A 21,257-nucleotide genomic window follows, 5' to 3' on the forward strand; every position below is an offset into this window, starting at 1 on the left:
ATGGTATCTGGACCAAATTATTACTTATAATGTCTAGATAACACTATGAAAACCTATGGTAATGCTATGAAAGGTTTCAAACAGCACTGTATGTACTTAGTAGCCAGGAATGTGGCCTTGAGCATTTTTGCATGAATGGTAGAAGGTTGATATTTTCAGACAGGTATTGATCAGACAGAATATGGGTCATACTTGTGGGAGGCTGTGGAAGAATTGTCTCTACCAGTCAAAGCCTCATGGAGCAGACTGTTTGTTAAGGTTACACTAAGCTGGTTTTTTATTCTCATTTATGAAAAATGACTCCTGCTGTCACAAGGTCAGGTCCTTTGCAGTGCCATCTGCAATATATTCAGCGTTCCCTGCAGTCACTGAAAGGGCTTTCTCTGCCCATTGCACCTAAGTAAAAAAAAATCCTTTTGAGTTGAAGCTTAAGCATGGCCTGGGAACCTCTGTTTAAAATATTTACATTTGATTCATTCAGCTCATGAATTACAGTTCTTGTTTTTATCTTTTCCCTGTAAGACCTTTCAGATGCATAACAGAGCTCCAACATTGTGGAACTGAAGATAGATGACATATAGGAAAAAAAATTATAATTTTATATATACCAGAAGGCAAAAGAAGATTTGACTTGGAAATGTTCTCAATCAGATCTGAAGAGCAAAGTAAATGCAGAGGATCAGCAGTATAAAGAAGTAATGAATAGCAAATTAAACATAGTTGTCATAAAGCAAGGTTTAAGCTCTTCTGGATGAAATAGGATCGTGTGGCTTAGTAAATTAAAATGCAGAATAATATCATTAATTTATATGCCATTTTTCAAATTTCTATCACACTCATTGCTTTACATTGCTCAGTCTGTCCTTACAAGTTTGCTCAAATTCAGCCACATTACAGACAGGCAGTAGGCAACAGTTTCATAGCATACTGCAAAACAGTGTGAAAGAGGAGGAATTTTGCCAAAGATATTGACATAAACCTCTCAAGAAAAATGATGCAGAGCAAGCAAGGAATGCAGTTTTTAATACATATGGATGCATTCACACATGGGCAGGCTCTGTGTAATCTATTTCATCTGTAGTAAGCTGGTAGGATGAAAAGCTATGATTTCACTGATTCTAGGCATCTCAGTCCTGACGCATGCAACCCTTACATCTTCCTTCTGGTGTAGCAGAGGTTTTAGAGAAAACTACTTTTAGGGCAAAGAAATTTTTAAAGGTTGGGAATATGTAACCTGGAGGGCTTAAATTTACAGATGAAACTGTTATAGCTGGATATGGAAGAATAACCTGCAGACAAAAACAGTAAAACAGTGTTCACAGCCTGGAATTTCAAAAGTAACACAAGGCTTGTCATTTTTTCAAAATGTGGGGCTATAGCCAAGTGTCAAGTTTAACTGCAGTCACAATATATTCAATATTATCAGTATGGAAGTAGATGATGAATTTTTCACTCAAGGTCTCGAGCAGTTAATAAACTGGTAAGTTGGATTTGCAGTGCATTCTCATGCATTTGTTTTAAACTTGCAGATCCCTAAATTTCTTTGCTTTTTCAATTGAAATGATGAACTTTTGTTCAGTTCTTTTTTGCTTTTACTGTGTCTCTTACCAGAGAGGAGCAAGGCAATAAAAGAAAGCATAAATGAAGAAGCATCCACTGACATTTCATGTTTTCAGTGATTCAACTGAAATCTAAGGATCTAAGAATATTGTCTAGCCCCTTCAAAACAAATTCCATTAATTAAATAAGGAATTTAAAATTATTTTTTCTCAAGTCCTATCCACTGTTCTTACATGGTTTACTGTGAGGTTGGGCTTAGTGCCACAAAAAAATCCAGAAATGCCTTCATTCCTTTCCTATAGTAGATCATTAAAGACTGAGACATTGAGTTAAGAATTGCTGTGTTTTTCCTCCATCTGAATTGTGTGTGATGATAGTACATGCATTATGGAAATAACAGGCTGTCTTAATACATAGCTTGGCATTTTGCCGTGGCATAAATGGGCATACACCAAATTTGCTGAATATTTGTATTGGCTTGTGGTGGTGGCAGTGGGTGTTGGTAACATTTTGAACAATCAAAGGAAGAATATCAAATTAGTTTTGTCTGGTTTACTTTAGTCTCGGTTGAATCAACAATGACTCGGTAGGTTCAGCATAACAGTGATTGTTGGAAGTTACTTCAGTTTGCACTTTGCCATATGAATCTCTATTTGGAGATGAATAATCACATTTCATATGGATACTCCACAAAACTGAGATTTTATGTAGTCCTGACCTTCAGGTCTGTGCAAAAGCCTTCACCTTCAGAACTGTCATTGTGTTGTAAATTACAGTGGTTTTAAGGAATTGCCACTAAGTAGGCAATTCCAGAAGGTATTTTTTAAGATAAGTTAAAAGATCATTTACAAGATCATCATCTGCCCCTTTAGATATGATGTAGATATTTTAAAGACTTCACTGGAAAACAATGCATGTGAAAAATGGCAATTTTCCTACATTACCAGAACAAATAAAATCATAGGCACTTGTTTCTCTTGGCCTGACTACAAGCCTCACAAGGGAAGTATTGCATTTTTATTTGAGAGTGGTAGGTGCAAGATCTTAATTGGGCAACCATTCTTTGGTCACCATTCTTCTTTGGGGAGAACATCTGCACTTTTTGGACATGTCAAATAAATACTTCTTATTACTTACTGATGTTCAGCTTAATCACTTCATATTTTCCCCTGTTTTCAAGTGTTCATTCATGTATCATTAGAGATGAGTTATGAACAGGATAAATTGGGTCATTTAGTTATATTTCCACTTTACATATCGCCTGCTTTTAAAAAGCCTGCTGTAATAATTATATTTCACAAAGTATTCAGATATTGACAATGACAATTTAGAGTCTAATTCTGCTATAGCTGTGTTACTCTAAGGATCAGAAGTCAGATGAAATTCAAGGTATTCTGTGCATTTTGCTGGAAATCCATTTCTAGGCTAACATAAATGCATTATCTCTTTTCTGTAAATGCTCACACAGTACAAGGTGCCCATCAGGCGATTTTCAACCATTTGAACTTTTCCTTTTGTTGTCTTGCAGTAAATAAGATAGATTGGAAAAGTTCTTTGAAATGTTGAATTTTTTCACACTATTTAAAAATAAGGAATGTTGGAAACACATGTATTTTTAGAATACTGCCTGGAAATCTTAAACATGTATATTGTGAGTTCTCACACTTAAGCCAAGAAAAAAGTATTACCAAAAAATCTTTTGTCCTGTGAACTGTCAGTCTCTGTAGCTGCAGAAATTTTAGAGAAACAAAGATTTTTTTGTGTCTAACAGGAACAACAAGTTCTTTTATTTACCTGGCTTTTCTTTCCTGTTTTCCATGCTGTCCTTTTGATGAGTTACCTTGTCATTGTACTTTACTGAGGTAAGCAATCTTTGAATTTGAAGTGTAAAAACGTAGGAAAGCAAAGCTCCTTCTTCCTCAAAAAGAAAAATAAAAAAAAAAAAACAACAAAAAAACAAAAACCTGAAAAAACCAAACCAAAACAAAAAACCAACAAAAAACCACCACAAAACCCAAAATGTTTTCACCTCTTCTATTTGTTGCACAAGGCAAAGAAACAGGAAAAAATGCCAGTTCTGCTCAAAGTTCTTTGCTCACTCTCTTTACAATCATCCAGATCAACTTTGAATCCTATTTTAAAAGTTTTGTAGAAAGCTTCCCTGCCCTCCTTGCACATGCAGCCTTGCCATCATTTAGTGTCTGAAAATGTGATGAATTTGGATTTATCACTTGCTTTTTGCCTCCTAGGTAGTGGACACTGAGTGTTGGTTATGAAGTGTTCTTTACTACACTGGTATCAAATAGAACACAAGAAAAAGTCATGATTTGTTCAAAATTATTTACCATTATTAATAATTCATATGGGATGAAATTTATACTGGATAAATGAGTAGATGCTAATGTTGTAGATATTAACACAGACTACTATTACCCTAACTATTTTAAGGCTTTAAAGTTGATAAGGGAACAGTTAGCAAAAAATTGTGTTAAAAATGAGAGTATTTCTAATAAATAATTTGAGTCTTTTACTCACAGATATGAGGCAGGTAGTGCATAGTCTATTTGACCTATTTTTCCTAAAATGAGGAAAAGATAAAGCTGAAAAGAATAGCTTCATATTGTTCATTGCCCGAGGATTGATTTAGATTTATGCAACATGGCATATATTTCAGAAGATTAACTTATTTTTCTTAGTATCAGAATTAGCTTTTTACCTAGCCACAGTTACAATTTCATCTCTATCAATAAAACCAGCTCTGTAACATGTTCTTCTACCTTTTCCCTTATTATAGTGCTGCTTCAGTTGGATACCAACCAGTTTTTCTCACATACTTTGATCTTGCAGCAGTTTATTCTGATTTTGTGTCCTTTGCTCATCATTTTCCTGTGTTTTTCATCTTTCAATGGCTCCTTCTTTATGTTTTGCTTTTTAAATAGCATGACTCATCTGTACCTGTCACACCAGTTTACAGAGAATGACATTTTGTCTTTAGAAAAAATAAGGCTTAGAGAAGTTACATGATGCAGAGGTCAAAGGCAGCAAGAGATTTCAGGTCTTAATTTGCACACACTGTCTGCCCACTCATTCTACTTAAGGTTACCATATAGTACTCAGAATTACAGTGAAAATCAAGGGGTGAGAGGAAGATTCAGGAAGTAAAATCCTCTTACCCAGAACTGCATGCCTCTGTGTGTGATAAAATGGAATGCTATGGAGTAGGGTAATTAGGAAGAAGTGCACCCTCCCTTAACCTTTAATAGTTTGCAAAAGATTCAGTGGAGATACAGAATCAGGGTGGAAGGATGGGGTCAGATTAGTTTGGGACGGAAGTGGTGTCAGCATGCATCGATTTTTTTTATTTTTTTTAAATTTAAAATTATGAATGCATGACATTAGTTGTGGCTAGTAGTAGCACTGCTAGTGTGTAGTAGCTTTATTCTCAAAAGAGTGGTAAAATACCTCACGTAGAAGTGACAACCTCTACGGTATCATACTGTGTGGTGATTTAAGGCACAAGCAAGAGTCCTGTAGGAAATGCCATCAGATCACTAGTCATTATCCTCATTTAGCGCATACTGGAACCGGAGGCATTTTTCCACCTAAAAAGCAACCAATTGCTGTCTGAGTCCAAATAGTCTTAATTATTTAGATTTGAGTTGTAGCAGAAAAAAAGACTGTATGTGTCAGAATATGTTTATGGATGCTCTTTATGTCTTTCAAGGAAATTTGTTCTTCACAAAATTAGCTATGTCTTGTCATTTTACTTTAGTTCAGCATCTACCAGCAACTCCAAAATAAGTCCATGTAGAAGAAGAAGTAATCTATGGCTGGACTGTGTAGAACTTTGGAACTACATTAGATTTTATGTTTTCACACTTGTAATACCGGAATGATTCCTTTTGTGTGCTAAATTTTTTTACAACGTGAATCTCAAGCATGGCATTGCCCATTTGGGTATTTTGAGAGAACTGCTCACTAAAAATTATGAGATAGCTAGAGATGGGATTTATGGTCCCCATTGACTCTGTTGGCCAATACAGTTTTTCAGAGCTGTTCAAGCTTCATGTAATGTGCCATTTTATTCCATGGCAGACAAAGATAAATACTATAATTTTAAGAGTGTATGAGGTATCCTACATTTTTATGAAAAAGGTTTTTGGGATTTTTTTATATTATGCTTATTTTATGTCACATGGTGGACCTTTTAGACTCATCAAGAGTTGCAAGTGTGGGTCCCATGGATCTTAACAAATGATATACCACAACCAGAACTTCACAAAATCATTATTCAACACTTTGCAGAATGCAGAAAAATGTCTCTGTTTCACTCAAAGTCTAATCATTGTATTGCAGAATTTTGAGACACTTATAAGGATGTATTGAGCTTTTGCAAGCCTATTGCCAGTAGGCAATTTATTACTCAATAAATCCCCCACCGATGATCAGATAGCTAATGGAAAGTGCTCCAGACTCAAAGTAACAACATTTGCTTTCTCTATTAGTCCAATGTTTGCATTTAAAAGATCAATCAAAATATTTATTAGCACAATATATACAAAAGAATACTCAGATTGATCCTGGATCATTGAAAAATTATGTATTTTACATCAGGCTTCAAAACACTTCCTGGGACTTTGGTCTAGTTTTCTCTCTAGTTTTATTTTCAGGCCAACAATGTCCTTGTTTGGGGTTTTTTCCTACATCTATTGCTAATGAATATTGAATTTCTTTCTCAGCAATAAAAATCTGAAATTTGTCCTTTATGTGTGCCTTCTAGACATCCTCTACTTTGCACAGGAGCTCTCTGCAGCTTATCTTCTGTGCCAGCTGCCCTAGCTGTGGGGTCAACTCTCACATGGTGTTTCAGCAACTGTACTCTCAAGACAGAGCTGGAGCCTGGGGCTGCTCTGTGGAGACTCTGTGTGTGACTCCTCTGTGGAGACAAATGCACAAGGGTGTCATGGTATTGAAATCATGGTGTTGTACTCATAGAGTAAGCATTCAGTTTCTATATATTGATAAGAAGATGGATTGCTTTGATTTTTTTTTTCCCCCTACTGACCTTGAGCTCACCATTTCATTAACAGAAATACCACATGGCTATGATTAATTAAATGTTAAATCTTGAATTTCATTAGCTCTTGTTTGCATTGGCAACCTTAACCCACGTAAAATTGAGAGCACAAATGAGAAAATATCTATTTGTTGACCAGTTCTTTCATTAGGACATGGTTACATTTGGGATTAATCTGTTTTCTGCGTTGTGTCTCATCTTGTAGCAGGAACAGAAAAGCTGGAGTCTAAAATTGCATTCAGCTGTTAATAGGTACTTTATATCTTAGCCTGCAGCTAAGATTCCTTCTGTGTGAGAAGTGTTGGAACTGCACTTGCCACTAAATTACTGTGGATGTTTCTCATGTATTGTAAAGAAGACTGTGTAAGTCTGTGCTATCTTTTGAAAGTTGTCCTGAGTCAGCATAGAGTATTGCCAAATTATTTGTTGCTCCAGGCAAGGTGCTAGATATTTCCTGAGGAATATTTCCCTCCAGAGAGGATGGGATCCAGAATATTCATGGACTTGAAGAGTACAACGTCTACAACATTTCTTTCACTATGCTACAGTCTGCCTGTGGGTGGACTTTGAATAACTACTGACCTCCTTGCTACTTCTGAGACATAAATTCAGACTGTAACTGAAGCATGGTGACTTCTTCCCATAACTTCCCAATGACTGGGGATGTAGAGTGGCACAGAGATCCTCTCATACCAGTATGTGAAAGTTTTGCAGACACAAGAGAGGTGTTGCCAGATTGTCAAACTCAAAGAGCAGTGCATGCTATTTACTTACACACCACTGATAATTTTAGATGCTTAATATAACAGGTTTCTAACATTTTGAGCTCTTCTCTACTTGTAAATGTTCATTCCTTAGACAACTGAGATGGTAGGTGTCAAGAAGATGAATCCAGGCTCTGCTCAGTGGTGCTGAACAATAGGACAAGAGGTAACAGTGAGAAACTGATGCAGAGGAAATTCCACCTGAACATGAGGAAGAACTTCTTTACTGGGCAGGGGACTGAGCACTGGAATGGGGTGCTCAGTGGGGTCTCCCTCACTGGAGGTACTCAAGAACCATCTGGACAAAATTCTTGCCATGTGCTCTAGGATTACCCTGCTTGAGCAGAGATTGGTAATCCACTATGGACCCTTCCCACCTTATCCATTCTGTGATTCCATGTTTTTTAAGACACCTCTTCATTCTAAATGAATTCTCAGGAATAAGAGCTTAGAAAAGAAGTATTAAAAATTTAGACTACGGCTTCATCATGAGCAAACAAAAAAGACTTAAATATTTCGGACATGCTGTATTCCCAGACCTATAAGAAGGGTGGGAGTGGGTTTTACAAGGTTTCCCAAGATACCTGAGCACACAACATCTTGAAAGTTTAAAGAGATAATAGACCTTATTACCTCGTATGGGAAATAATTTGGTTTCCTCATATCCTACTGGCACTTGCTTTCAGGATGCCATTTATTTGCTAGGCAGTACTGAGAGACTTAAGGGTTCAAATTCTTTCCTTGGAAAGAAGAGCTTCTCCTGTCTGGATAATAACAGCCTTTCATTTCCTTAGGGTACACCAAGTATCCTGCTGTCTATCATTTCATTTGCCGGAATTTTCAACATGCCATTCAAGGTAGTGCCAGTAACAATGGGAACAAAAATAAAAACAGGGATGAGAACAAAAGAACCCCATTGATAAAAAATGCAAGAGGAAGTAAATCTTTATTCTCAATGTTTTACAACTCACTGAGTCACTGGGCTTGAAATGAGATCCCTGGCTTTGTACTTCACTCTTGTGTCTTGTTCAGTTGAGATGTAAAAGCTTCCCCATCCTGAGTTAATTAAAGAACTGCCATTAATGCAAATTTGTTTGAAATTAGCTTTCCTGCTGGATGCACAGGGAAGAAAAAGTTGGCAGATTTGAGTGGCAGAAATCTGTGCATACATCTGTGTGCCTCTTCAGGGTTCTAAGTCATCTCTGGAATCCAACTCTTTTGTTGGATTGTGGAACTCAACATCATTGCTGAGATACAGGTCTCCCATGGATTGTTCATTTCAGTGAGGTACTGGACTGCAAATCCATAAAAGCTGTTTCTTTTCAGACAGGACATCTACTGTCAATTGCAGAAGATGTAACAGTTTGCATTAGTTTGCTATTAGTTTCATTTGTCCCCTGTGCGAGGACTTCCCAAACCACCTCGGTACGTTCCTAGACTGTATGGGTGATTTTCCTGTCAGCCATTTCTCACTCCTAATTTAATTCTTTCATGCTCTGTATAAGACCACCAAGACAGGATTTTCCTGCTGCCCCACGATGTGTATTCCTACACGGATATTTATTGACTCTAGCTCCGTGAGAAAGTGTGGTGACCTTACCAACTCCAGTGTCTTTGGTCAGGTAGGGTTTCATTTTACAAGATATGTCCAGCCATTTACTAAGATGAATTTGCCTTAGATTATCAGAAAATAATGTGAGATGCAAATTATGGGCAAAAATACTGTCAGACCTCTGTTTGAAAACCAGACCCTTTTTCATTCTCAGGCTTAAATGGGGGGAAAGAGATTAGGTGTTCCCACCCAGAGGAGGATGCGATTGCTGCACATCTTTAACAACCAGACTGCTTTTTTTTCCATCATCCATTGTGCTGCTTCCTAGGGCTCCTCTCCTGGAATATATTGTGGGCATTATTTATGTTCACTGTGGGATATAAATTGCAAACATACAGCAAACTGTGATGACCCAGATTGTTTTTCTATGCAAGAAAGCTTCCCATTCAGGATTATCTGAATGTAAATATGATGTGTCATCTGATCGGAATAATGAAGACTTTGAAAATTCATTTATCTATTAAGTGTTGATAGAAAACCTACACCAGATAGAGATTTTTCATCATTTACATTTTGAAGTACTCTCTCTCAGAAAGATTATACTGCATCAAAAGATTTGCACTTAAGACGTCATTTGAGTGAAGTAATGCTGCACAAAATCTTTGGTTTAAAATCAAATTAGAAGAGGAAGCCATATTTTTTCTCTAAAAAATGTGAAAGTTAACCATTTGTAGATAGCCTCCCAGATATCAAACATTTGGTTGTGTTGGCAAAATGCTGGGGAGAGCATGCTTGTCTTATCGAACCTAGATTACAGGCTTGTAAAAATGTTGCAGTGAAGGTTAATGGCTTGATAACTGAAAATGTTAACCTTTGCACTGCTGTTTCTGGGCTGAACCTGCACCCTTTGTGCTTTCTGTTAGCACTGACAGCTCTGGTACACACCCCCTCATCACTAGAAGAGCATTACATTTTCATTTCTTCAGTATAGCCTCTGATCAATGTCATAGCTGCCCTCAGCCCTTGGAAATGCATTCTGTAACTAAGAAAAATAATAATTCTGAGATGAAATATAAACAAGCAAGCACTTTTCTCCTCTCAGAATAGGGAAGTAGGTTTCAGTGGGTGTACAGTGGCTGTAATGAAAGCAAAGTGAAGCCCTTTGTTCGACAGCTTGAATGAAAGTGTCCTTCACACAGTCACACCCTCAGAAGAATGAACTTTTGACACCAGGAGCATGAAATGCAAGGAGCTGAATGAACTCCTCTGTAAAGTGGATCTGTGAGATCTGACACAGTCCTTTCTGTCTCTAGCATAGAGATACCCAGACTATGGAAAGGGGATTATGACTAACACTAGCTAGTTCCCTTGTTAGCCTTCTTGCTACCTGTGAGTATCCAGTGTTCTAAGGGGTCTGAATCCTCCATTCTGCTTGGAGATGAGAGCTGGATTCCCCTTGCTTTGGGGTTATCTGATTCTCAGGTATCTAGCCCAAACATCTGTGCTAGCAAAAGGTATAATTAGGAAGAAGTTACCGTTATTTTGCATAGATAAATAGTGCATTGTTTACTGACTGACAGCAAGTGGCATAAATGAAACAGATCCAGTTTTTGCTGGATTTGGACTGGTCATAGAGATGGAGTAACCTGTTGCTGCCATTACTCTTGATGTGTCTAGTATGGGTAAAAAAGGGGATGTTACACCAAACACTGATACAAAACAAAAGCCAAGTTTTCTTCATTGGGACTTTCATACAGGCTTAGTTCTCGGTCATCACACTGATAAGCAAGAAAAATAAGGAAAGTAAATTAATGGATTAGGGCACGCAAGTGGAATATAATGCTTTAAGTATTGAATTATTTCAAAGAAAGTAGAAGATAAACTATGATGCTTTTATTTTCTTTCTTGAATCAAAACTCAAAATATTCTCTGAGCCACTAAATTAGACAAGCAGATTTATGTTTTATTTCTTACGTTTTATGAGTGGCATTAATTATATAGGCATTGAACCACTTTGGAAATTAACAGAAAAAAAATACTGAATAAAAAATGTCTTCATTCCTGCTGAAATGAGCTGGAAAAATAGTTCTTATATTGTAATGTAGAAATCTTGCAGTGCTATCTAACCAATAGGATGTAGTATCCCAAAGAGGGTAAATATTTTAACAAAACAGAAAATCTTTTTATTATTATCCTTTGACTAATGCTTTTTTCTTTTCAATAATCTCAGTTATCCCAGTAATTCTCAGTAGTGCTATATCCAGCAGTACCTTTCTGTTAAAACAGATGGCTGTACTACTGTAGGTTTCTCTGCAATGTGGCTTAAAGATGCTGACTACTTTTGCAACACAGTATTTGTTTCATGTTGCAAGAAAAAAAAAGCAAATATTTTTCTAATATGATCTCATCATGTGGGCCCTTGAGACTAATCAAATCATATTCTAAAACCACATTTTTTTCCCTTTTGCATTTCTCTGTACAGCAGTTGGCTATTGATGATGCTCATACATTGCATTGAAAATTTTATCTTGGAGAAATCACTGTGTTGTTTCATAGGAATATCTTTATTTTCATCAGGAGGCTTGTCTCTCTAACAAAAAAAAAAGCACATGTGTCTGCACACGGTCTGTATTGTGTTTATAGTATTTTCTATTATTTTCTTTCTTCACTGAATATGAGTAAATAGTATTTAGTGTCACATAGATATGAAAAAAAATACCCTGTTAAAAATTAAAGAAATTGGTTGGATGACTGAAGAAAAGAAGATGATAAGAGCTTAAGACTAATTGATGTTGTCAGTGGCTGAGTATGTTTGGCAGAGTTTGGGAGAAATTGCAGTCAGTATGAATTTGATATGTCCTGTCATCTTGGTTAGCTCATCTTATAATTTTTTTTTTGCTTTCTGAGGAGTCATAATTTCATGGTGATCTGTGCCTGCAGCAAACTATACTATGTTCAAGCAAGTACATTTCCTCAAATATTAGTTGAAAGCAAAGTGCAACCCATTTGTCAATACTTACTTAAGTCCTCGCCAGCAGGTCAAGTCTTCCTCAAGCCAGGGACTTTTCCTCTTTTTGGAGGGTACCATCAAAAACTGTAAGATACAGTTGGTCCAGCTGCAGGTTTTAGTACTTAAAATAACAAATCAAATGGGGTCACAAGTGGATCAAGCCCTTCTGGATCCTGCTCCATCAGTGTAAAAGGTTACTGCATCCTGTGGGCTGTGCCATCCATCCTCCAGCCAAGCAGGGCCCTGGAGCAGAAATAACAGAAGAGAGCATGTATCAGCTTCTTGACTGCAAATCACAGCCCAGCACATCTACTTCAACTGCCTCTGCATTCATATTCCAGGCTGTCAGCTGGAGCCTCTAAGGAACAGCCAGCTTGCTACAGAAAGATTAACGTCCAGGGAAAGTGGGAAAAGAGAGAGGGTTCAACCAGTTGACAGTGCATCTTAAATCTCTGTTGCTCCTCTCTTCTTGAGACTTTGGTAGAAGACCAAAGACTAAAATAAGCATTGTGCTGAAATTTAGTTGTATGATTGATGTCCTGTTTCCTTTTTTTTTTCCTTCCCTATTTGTAGCTTTTTTGCTTGTGCACAAGAAAGGCTGACTAACAGGTTTTGGGTTATCACAGCTTCTGCTTGTTTAGAAAGAAAATCCGATGCCACAAGAATCTTTTGTGTTTTCTTCATATATAGCTAGAGGAGAACTGTCTTCTTTAAGGCTGCAAAATGCACTCATCAGGGATAACTAAGTTGTAATATCTATCAAGTGCTATAATTCCCACAAGCTTGAAAAGTGCATAGTAGAGCAACAGATCTTTTACAATAGAAAATATGTGTGTCCATTATGCTTTGAGAGGAGAATTTATATAATAATGCTGAATACAGTGACAATTATTTTTACAGTGAATATAGATTTTCTCCCACTATCTGCTAATCCAAGCATTGTACCCAAGATATATATAGTACTGAGCAACAGGTTTTTTACAAAACGTTGGATGTTAATGATACAATATAGCTTTTTTTAAATATTTCTTTAAATCTTGACCTTACCTGTGTGATATTACTCAATAAATGTATGAGGATCTGAAAATCCATTCTGGAATTCTTCCATTAGCCTTCAGATTCACTGAATTAGCCTGCTTGAGTAAAATGATAATGCAATGATGTTTTCTCCGTCAAATTCACCAAGGGCAGAATTTTTTTTCCCCCTTCATTTTGCAAATAGCAGCATGCTGATCTTTGTTCCTGGGTGTTGACATCATTACAAGATTTGTGAAAATGCTGTTTCAAAAATACTGTCAAGCTCTGTGACTGAAAAGCTTACAGGCCATATAGTGTCCCTTGAGTGGGCTCAGAATCTTCAATGGAAAAATCAGTAGATCCCATACATGTAATTATGGAAAGGGTCCTCTAAAGAGTATATTCAGATGAGATTTTTCAAGAAGTCTAAATGAATGAAGTGCCTTATTGATTTATCTGTATAAAATTATATTGTCAATCAGTATTTTCATCCCCATAGCTGTTAGAGAATAGAGCAAAGCTCCTCTTTAATGCATAAATGCTCTGTAACTTAAATCACACTTTGTTGGAACACATATGTCAGGCAGGCATGGCTGATCAAATTACTGAGCACATTGGCTCTGCATGCATTTTCCCTTTTAAAACTTACTATTAAGAAAAAAGATCTATGTCCTCTCATTTTTTATTGCAGTTGCAGGGTGAGAGTGAAGGGTGTAAGAGAGAACTTACTTGGAGTTCAGCAGCCCTTGGATTTGGCATTGGATGCTTTTCACTCTGCTAATATTTTTTTCTCATAGAATACAATCACTAATACCTTGTGTGTGCTGGATTAGTAAGGCAGCCCTGCATAGCCCTGTTAAAAAAATCTCTTCTATGTGATTCTCTTGTTTCAGTCCCCTCTCTGTTTTCTCTGGTGCTGCCAAGACAGGAATGATGACAATTATGAGGGAGTTGGAAAGGATAGGTGGAAAAGTAGATAGAAGATTGCAAAAAAACTTCAACAAACAGTAATTCTGAGATGTTTATATAGTAGAAAGATATATTTAGTCCTGAAATTATTTAAGCCACCTAGTAAAATTCAATTTAAAATGTCCCATTCCTATTTATATTAATGGGGAATGATGTTTGGCTGATGTTCCGTCTCTTAGCTGTCCTGTTCCTCTCTTCTTCTCCCCTTCCTACTCATTTCATTACTGACTGATTAGCTGAAGGTCTTGCAAGTTAGCAGGTGTGGATGAAACTAGCACTGACAAGTGCATGTAACTGGCCTTTTCATTTTTGTTTCTGAGTGCATGTGGACTAGCTGTCACTCTTTCTATTATTTTTATCACTGGCACTGATGAAGATACTGGGCTTACTACTTGAAAGCTTTTCCATTTAGGGAAGACTTTCTTTTAAACACTAACAACACTGTTTTCTGCTAATAAAATAAGAAAACAAGAGCCTAAGCAACTACAGTAAAAACAATTATCCATGTACAAACAATAATCCAAAGATAATTTATATTACTGTGTCCTTCCACTTCTGTGCTGCTAGATGGGAAAATTATTTGATTCCTGTGCTAATCCCCATGAGCCAGAAGGCATTTTCCATTGAGCTCTGCAGTGCACATTTTTTCACCTTTGGACACCTCTGTGAAGAAGGCAGGTGCTGGGGTCCAAATAAAGCAGCCCAATTTATACAGGCAGCTTCTTGAGTGTAACCGTCTTGTTGCACAACCACAATTCAGTTATATGAGTTACAGAATACAGCCTGTTCTGTAAATATTTAGAAGGACTACTTATCTGCAGTATGTTAATTTTGTTTTATTTCACAATGTTCAGTCAAAGCTGCTTAAGTTCTCACCAATTGAATATTTTTTGCTTTCTACTGGTTGCAGCCACACATTGCATTATGACAAAATATATACATGTTTACAAGTAGGTGTTTATCCAAGTGTAGTCATTCAGAGATTACTGGTAAATCTAAGAATAAAATTTTCTGTATTTAATTATTGGCCATGTTTAATGGCAGCTAATGAGGTTTTCTTTTGAGTGGGATATTGTAGCTTGAGTTTTTTCCATGCATCAGCAAAGAGAGGGAGATTCAATCACCCCACTGAAATAAGTGGATATACCAAATTATTTAATTATTGGTCTAAAGTGCAAAAAGCAGTCTTGTGTTTTGCTTATAACATTAAAAAATTCTTAAAAAAAAGGAATACTGAAGGACTAACCTGGCTTATGGCAGTACATATACAGACTTTTATTTCACAGAATCGCAGAATCATCACTGAATTGAGGTTGGAGGGAGCATCTTGGGATCATACTGTACACTCCTCCTTCTCAAGCAGGCTCAACTAGAGCAAGCTGACAAGGACCCTGTCTAGTTCAGTTTTGAATATCTCCCTAGAATGAGAGCCTGTAACCTCTCTAGACAACCAATTCCAATGCTTTTAGCAATTCCCATTGCTAAGAATTGTTAAATAATGTAGTACAACTTATGGCTTAAGAGTGAAGATAAGTTTTAAGGGCTTTTTTAAACTTAAGAAATAATGTCTTCAAATGCATACCAGATCATTTTATGGAAATGAGACATAAAAACCTGCAGATCTGAACATCCTCTTGATCTCAAAAAACATATTATAGAGTCTAATAAAAGTACAGATCATTGTTTTCTGTCACATTTTCTACATTTCCTGTTGTTTTGAAGCTGGGTTTTTGCTCCTGGCTGGTACACATAATAGCTCTAAATATTTCTTTGAAAATAAAATGTGGGATTTAGAATAAGAGAGGGATTTTTTTATCTGCATGAAGATTTGGGTTTTTCCCCCTAGTATTTATGTTGGGTTTTCACATAGCACATTTCTTTCATTATGTGAATAAACAATTCACATGATGTGTACACTATAAGGAATTCCACGATGGCAAGCAGTTTTCCATATCCTACAATTCCTATAGACATTTGGGTGTTTGAAAATTTTACATGGGTTTGTAACATTTTCTGGAGCTTCTAAGTTCATTAACAGCATCCACAAATAATTTTCTATAATAGATATATAGGCTATATTATTCTTGCAGCAAAAAGGAAAATGTAATTTAATTTAAAATAGTTTGTTCAATGATTTTGTGTTCTTTGTGTCCATATATGAACATGTCGAAGTGGAAATTGGTAACAAAAATATACATGGAATTTTGCAGGGTACCAGGTGTTGTGATGGTGTTCACAGGGGTTTTCAGATGAGGGAAAAGACGAGGATCTGACTCCATGTTTCAGAAGGCTTGATTTATTATTGTATGATATATATTACATTAAAATGATACTAAAAGAATAGAAGAAAAGGTTTCATCTCAGAAGGCTAAGAATAGAAAGGAAAGAATGATAGCAAAGCTTTGTGGCTCAGACACTGTGTCCAAGCCAGCTGGGCTGTGATTGGCCATTAATTCCAAACATCCACATGAGACCAGCCACAGACCCGCCTGTTGCATTCCACAGCAGCAGATAACCATCGTTTACATTTTGTCCCTGAGGCCTCTCAGCTTCTCAGGAGGAAAAAACTCCAAGGAAAGGATTTTCATAAAAAGATGCCTGTGACAAGGTGTCTTGTCACCCAAAAAGCTTGATCACCCAAAAGCTCAATGAAAAATTGAGCTTTTGGGTGATCCAAGAAGATGTAGACAGATAGAGATTAAACTCAGAGGGAATTCATTGCCAGCCATTAGGCAGGCATTCTGGGATTCCAGTGCACCTATGCACTGGCCTGTGGGTGTACAAAGCAATATTTCTCAGTGGAAGCAAGAATAAACAGACCCTGATGCAGCTAAAGAATGCTAGTGGAAGGCTTGATCTGACATTCTGGGCAGAATTAATGTTAGAGAGAAACTACCCGGACTGTGGCCCATTTGGTAGCAGAAATGCCAGTTGCAGGTTCTGGAAAAAAATGGTCTGAGAATCTGTGACTGACTCTCAGAAACAGGAAGAAGGAAGACTTCTTGGACACAGAGCTTGTTGTAATAGAAAACCTGATCAAACCAAAGACAACTGTTTTTCTTCATGTCTTTCCGCTGCATTCAGAGAAACAGGACTTCTTGATATTTTAATTTTTTCCCATTTGTGCGCATGTAAGCAGCATTACACTCACACCAAAATGCTTACTTCAGGAGCTAAAGCATTATAAAGGCCCCAGTTTTGGGTAATATACTATTTTTGTGTCCACTGCACATCTCTGAACATCTGATCAGATGTTTTATGATCAGATCTGAATAGCCTGTATTGAATGACATTAGAGTTTTACTAAAGAAAATGAAACCAGTTCTTCCTTCTAGGAGTAAGCCTCTGAGGTGAGGAATGTCTATACAATAGCTAAACCCCAAAGGCTGCATTTGAAAAACTTTGGCTGAAAAACATTCCCTTATAAATAACGTCACTGACGTTAGATGCTACTCAGTGATTGTAAGTTAGCTAGCCTTTGGGCCAAGATGGAAACTGTGAGCACCCAATGTTTATTTGTATATAACTCTAAGTGCCTTAAATATATCCTTTAATCTTCCTGAATAATTAGAGTATAGATTTGTGCTAAGCTTTGTGCACCACTTTGAAAGAAATACTCAAATATTAACAGAATGCATCTAAAAAACAATCCAGACATCTGTGGTTGTTCACTAGCAGCTCACAGCCCTCCAGATTTGTCAGGAAGGCTTTTAACACCCTTTGGACCTTGTTGTGAAATGTTATGATAAGGTAAGGTGGCAAAAGACCTCTCTCAAATCCTGCCAGGGTAACCATTGGCAACTGTTCTCTTTGGGCATTGAGTCTACTTGGGAGAACACAAGCTGATTACATTTTATTCAGAAACATGAGCCAAAACAGAGAAACGTCCATCCACAGATGAGCTAATCCAGTGGGGCTGGGCTGAGGACAGTCTGAAAAGACAGTGTGCATTTCTATTGAGTAGAACTGGATGCCTGGAAAGGCAAATACAGAAAATGAATAGTTCAAGAACAGTGCTTATGAGCCAGGATGACTTTTGTTGTGTTCCTCCGGGGTAGATGACAACTCAAATTCAGTAGCTTCTTTCTTGTCAGACCATTGTTAAAGGGAGCCAAATCAATTTTGCTTTGTTTAAGAGCAGTGCTAGGAATGCTTGATCAATATTCACATCCTCTTTTTGTCTCTTTGTATGGCTAAGTGATTTGTACCTTTGCTCTGTTACATAGCATCTGTTACAGACTTCATTGTGCAGTGTTTATCACCTGAGAAGTTCATTACTTAGAAAAATACTTTATTTGATCCACGTGGGACTGTAAGTAAAGGATGTTTTTTCTTCAAAGTGAGATCCAAAGTTTCATTTTACAAAATAACCATGTCAAATTGCACAGAGGAGAGATGGCCAATTTCCCATTAGCAAGTTAATAGAATTTTTTACCCTGGAATGTAAATGAAAGGGAAAGGACCATCCTTTCTCTTATAGTACAGCACACCAAATCTGTCTCCTATATTCTTGTCTATTATTGGACAGTCTTTGGCCCTCAACAATGATATACCACTGTCTACAGTCACTTTGGGTAGAAAGCAAGAAGAACACCTAAATAATTGTTTAAAATCTCAGAGAGTTGTGAAAGCTTATCTCTAGCTACTGAAGTGGATTCACTTGCTCCATTCAAAAGTACGGAGCAATTTAAGCTTTACAAAGCTCCCAGGATTTAGCAAGGAAAAGCTCTTGTGACTCAAGTGTGTGCCCACTAACAAATTCCTTCACAATTCACACAGAGGTAGGAACTTCTCCTCTTGTCTTATCTTTGAAGCATTGCACACAGTGCAAACACCTCTCTCCCTTTTTTCTAGAATCATGTGATATGTTAATGAGACTTTTTGCTCTTGGCCTCTTTGAACTCCATGAGGTTTGTAAGGTATTGCCTCCCAAGCCTGTCAAGGCCACTCTGGCTTCCACCCCTTCCCATCAGTGTATCAGCTGCTTGGTGACACTGGCAAACTTGCTGAGGATGCACTCAATACCACTGTCCCTGCTGCCAGAAGTCAAGTTGTTCATCATCAAAAGATGTTGAACAATGATGGTCCTGATGCCTACCCCTGAGGATACTACACATAACTGGATTCCACTTGAACATGGAGATATTAACAGCTGTAGAGGGATATAATATAAGAAAATAAAGATAGTGTAGAAAAAGATAGTGTAGAAAGTAATCTTACCGCTAAGGAGTTGCAGCTGGGCCAATTAGCAGAGATTAGGAGCAGGCCTGACTTGAGCAGGCCACAGCTGTAACCAATGAGAAGAAGAGTGCTATAAAAGAGTGGGGTGGCTGTTGAGAGGGAGTTGGAGTCAGTTGGCTGCTTTGTGAAGAAGAAGGAGTCAGTGCTCTGAGGAGCTGCCCACGAGAAACACCAAGAAGATATGAAACTTTTGTGATAGGAGACAACAGTGTGGAACCCCTGCAATAAGATGACAACAAACAGCAAGTCTTTGAGTTTGCTGTTTGTTGTAAGCCAATTCCTTATCACTGAATGGCCTGTCTGTCAAATCCCTTTCTTTCCAGTTTAGAAACAGGATGTCACGTGGAATAGTGATATGCTTTGTACAATTCCAGGTAGATGATGTCAGTAGCTCTTCCCTCGTCCACCAATATTTTATTCCCAACTTTGTCAGACATGACTTCTCCTTAGAGAATCATGCAGGCCGTCACAAATCACCTTATTTTCCATGTGCCTTAGCATAGTTTTCAGGAGAATCTTTTGGAGGTATCAAATTCTGGAGTATCAAAATTTTCAGTTCCCTTTAGTAAATGGCCAGGGTTTTTTTCTGTCACATGTAAAAGAAAAGATAAAATTGAGTTCCTGCTCCCTGTTGAATGTCCCTGAAAAAAAAAAGATTCTCAAAGGGCTTCTCTATATATTTCCATCTGTAACGCATGTTTATGGTGTTTGTATTAGTATTTACTTGACTGAAAGGATACTGTAGATAAATATATCTGCAGAATCTCTTCCACTTATTATATATTCTTCTAGCATCTAATGCACCATCTATATTTTTAAATTAACAAATTAACTCCAGAGAGCAGAGGAGTACCTCGTAAGTGTAATTTTCCCATCTTCTTTTCTGTTTTTTTTTTTTTTTTTCCTTCCTTTGGCTTCTGTAAAATTCATTAAATGAACTTTGGAGCTGATCTCCTGCTAACAATTACAAACACTTAAGCAAAAGTCTTGGTCCAGTTCATCTTCTTTCAAAGTCAAATTTTCTGAAATGGGATGCTTTTGTTCAGAGAATCTTACCTGTATACTACTGTGCTTCTGAAATAAATGACTCTCTTGAGATGGAAGGGGAAGATAATATAATGAAAACTGCCTTTGAAATTTCACAATTCCCAGGATTTTGAGGGGTAGAGTTACTCATGCAGAACATTCATTTCATCATTGCTCTTCATGGTGTCTTTCAAACCAAAGTCTTTGCTGGTTTAGCTGCTGCATCAGACTAAGAGATTTATGTGGCAGTAGCAATTCTGTGTTGAACTCCTCTACAGCAGACTTCTTTACCAATGTGACTCGGCTATTGATGCTGTCAATATAAGCTTGATACATGGCATTTCTTATAAATCGTTATTTTCTAAGATTGTATTTCTGTCTTAAGTCAGTATATCACTTCTTGAAGGGAGCAGTTTAGTTATGCACCAGAAGAGAAATACTTAAATCTTTGAAAGGCAGGTTCTTTGCTAAACCAGAATAATGCAGTGCTTTTCCATAAATCTTTAGATGCCACTTAAAACCTGCCTTTTGAAGTAGCCCAGCTGTAGCAGTCTGTTCTCTAGCTAGCCTGACTATAGGCATTTATCCTCTCAGATTTCATGTCTCGGTCACAAACCACTTTATTTTCCACAAGACCAGAAGGCCAGACATTATTCTCACTGTTTTGAATCTAAGATATTTCCCATAGAAAATTATGTACTGACAAATTCCAGAGAATTATTTTCTTTCTCCCAAGGAGAATTTTTTTCATTCAAGTAAGTAGTATGTCTTCTGGACTTTCAGGTTGGGGTTTTTTTGGCTTACCATGGGAGGTTTTCAAAGACAGAAGGATGAATTAGACCTCTCTGATTTTCACTGAGATGATATGTCCAATGAATAGGCTCCTGAGTTTCCTCTAGGTCTTTGAAAACTTTCCATGTGATTCTTTTCATTTTTTTGTGCATCCATTTCCCTGGTTTTGGTGCTTTTCAATCCTCTATAGAAGCAAGCACTCATGGGAACCTGGAGGAGGTATGTGCTCTACAGTCAACTCCTAATTGC

General features: G+C 37.2%; 1 protein-coding gene across 11 annotated transcripts in view; it reads left to right on the forward strand.

Moving 5' to 3' along the window:
- Positions 1–21,257, forward strand: part of LOC136563103 (poly(rC)-binding protein 3-like) — a 500,444-nt gene that overhangs the window by 59,242 nt on the left and 419,945 nt on the right. The window contains exon 1 of one of the 11 annotated variants that reach the window (XM_066560303.1): positions 3,275–3,422. The exons of the other annotated variants lie outside the window; for them this stretch is intronic. The gene's annotated coding sequence lies outside the window, so the exon portion shown is untranslated. Of the gene's footprint in view, positions 1–3,274; positions 3,423–21,257 lie in introns of those variants that run through there. 11 annotated transcript variants of the gene reach the window in all.

Source organism: Molothrus aeneus, chromosome 1 (assembly GCF_037042795.1).
Source record: "Molothrus aeneus isolate 106 chromosome 1, BPBGC_Maene_1.0, whole genome shotgun sequence".
NCBI lineage: Eukaryota > Metazoa > Chordata > Aves > Passeriformes > Icteridae > Molothrus > Molothrus aeneus.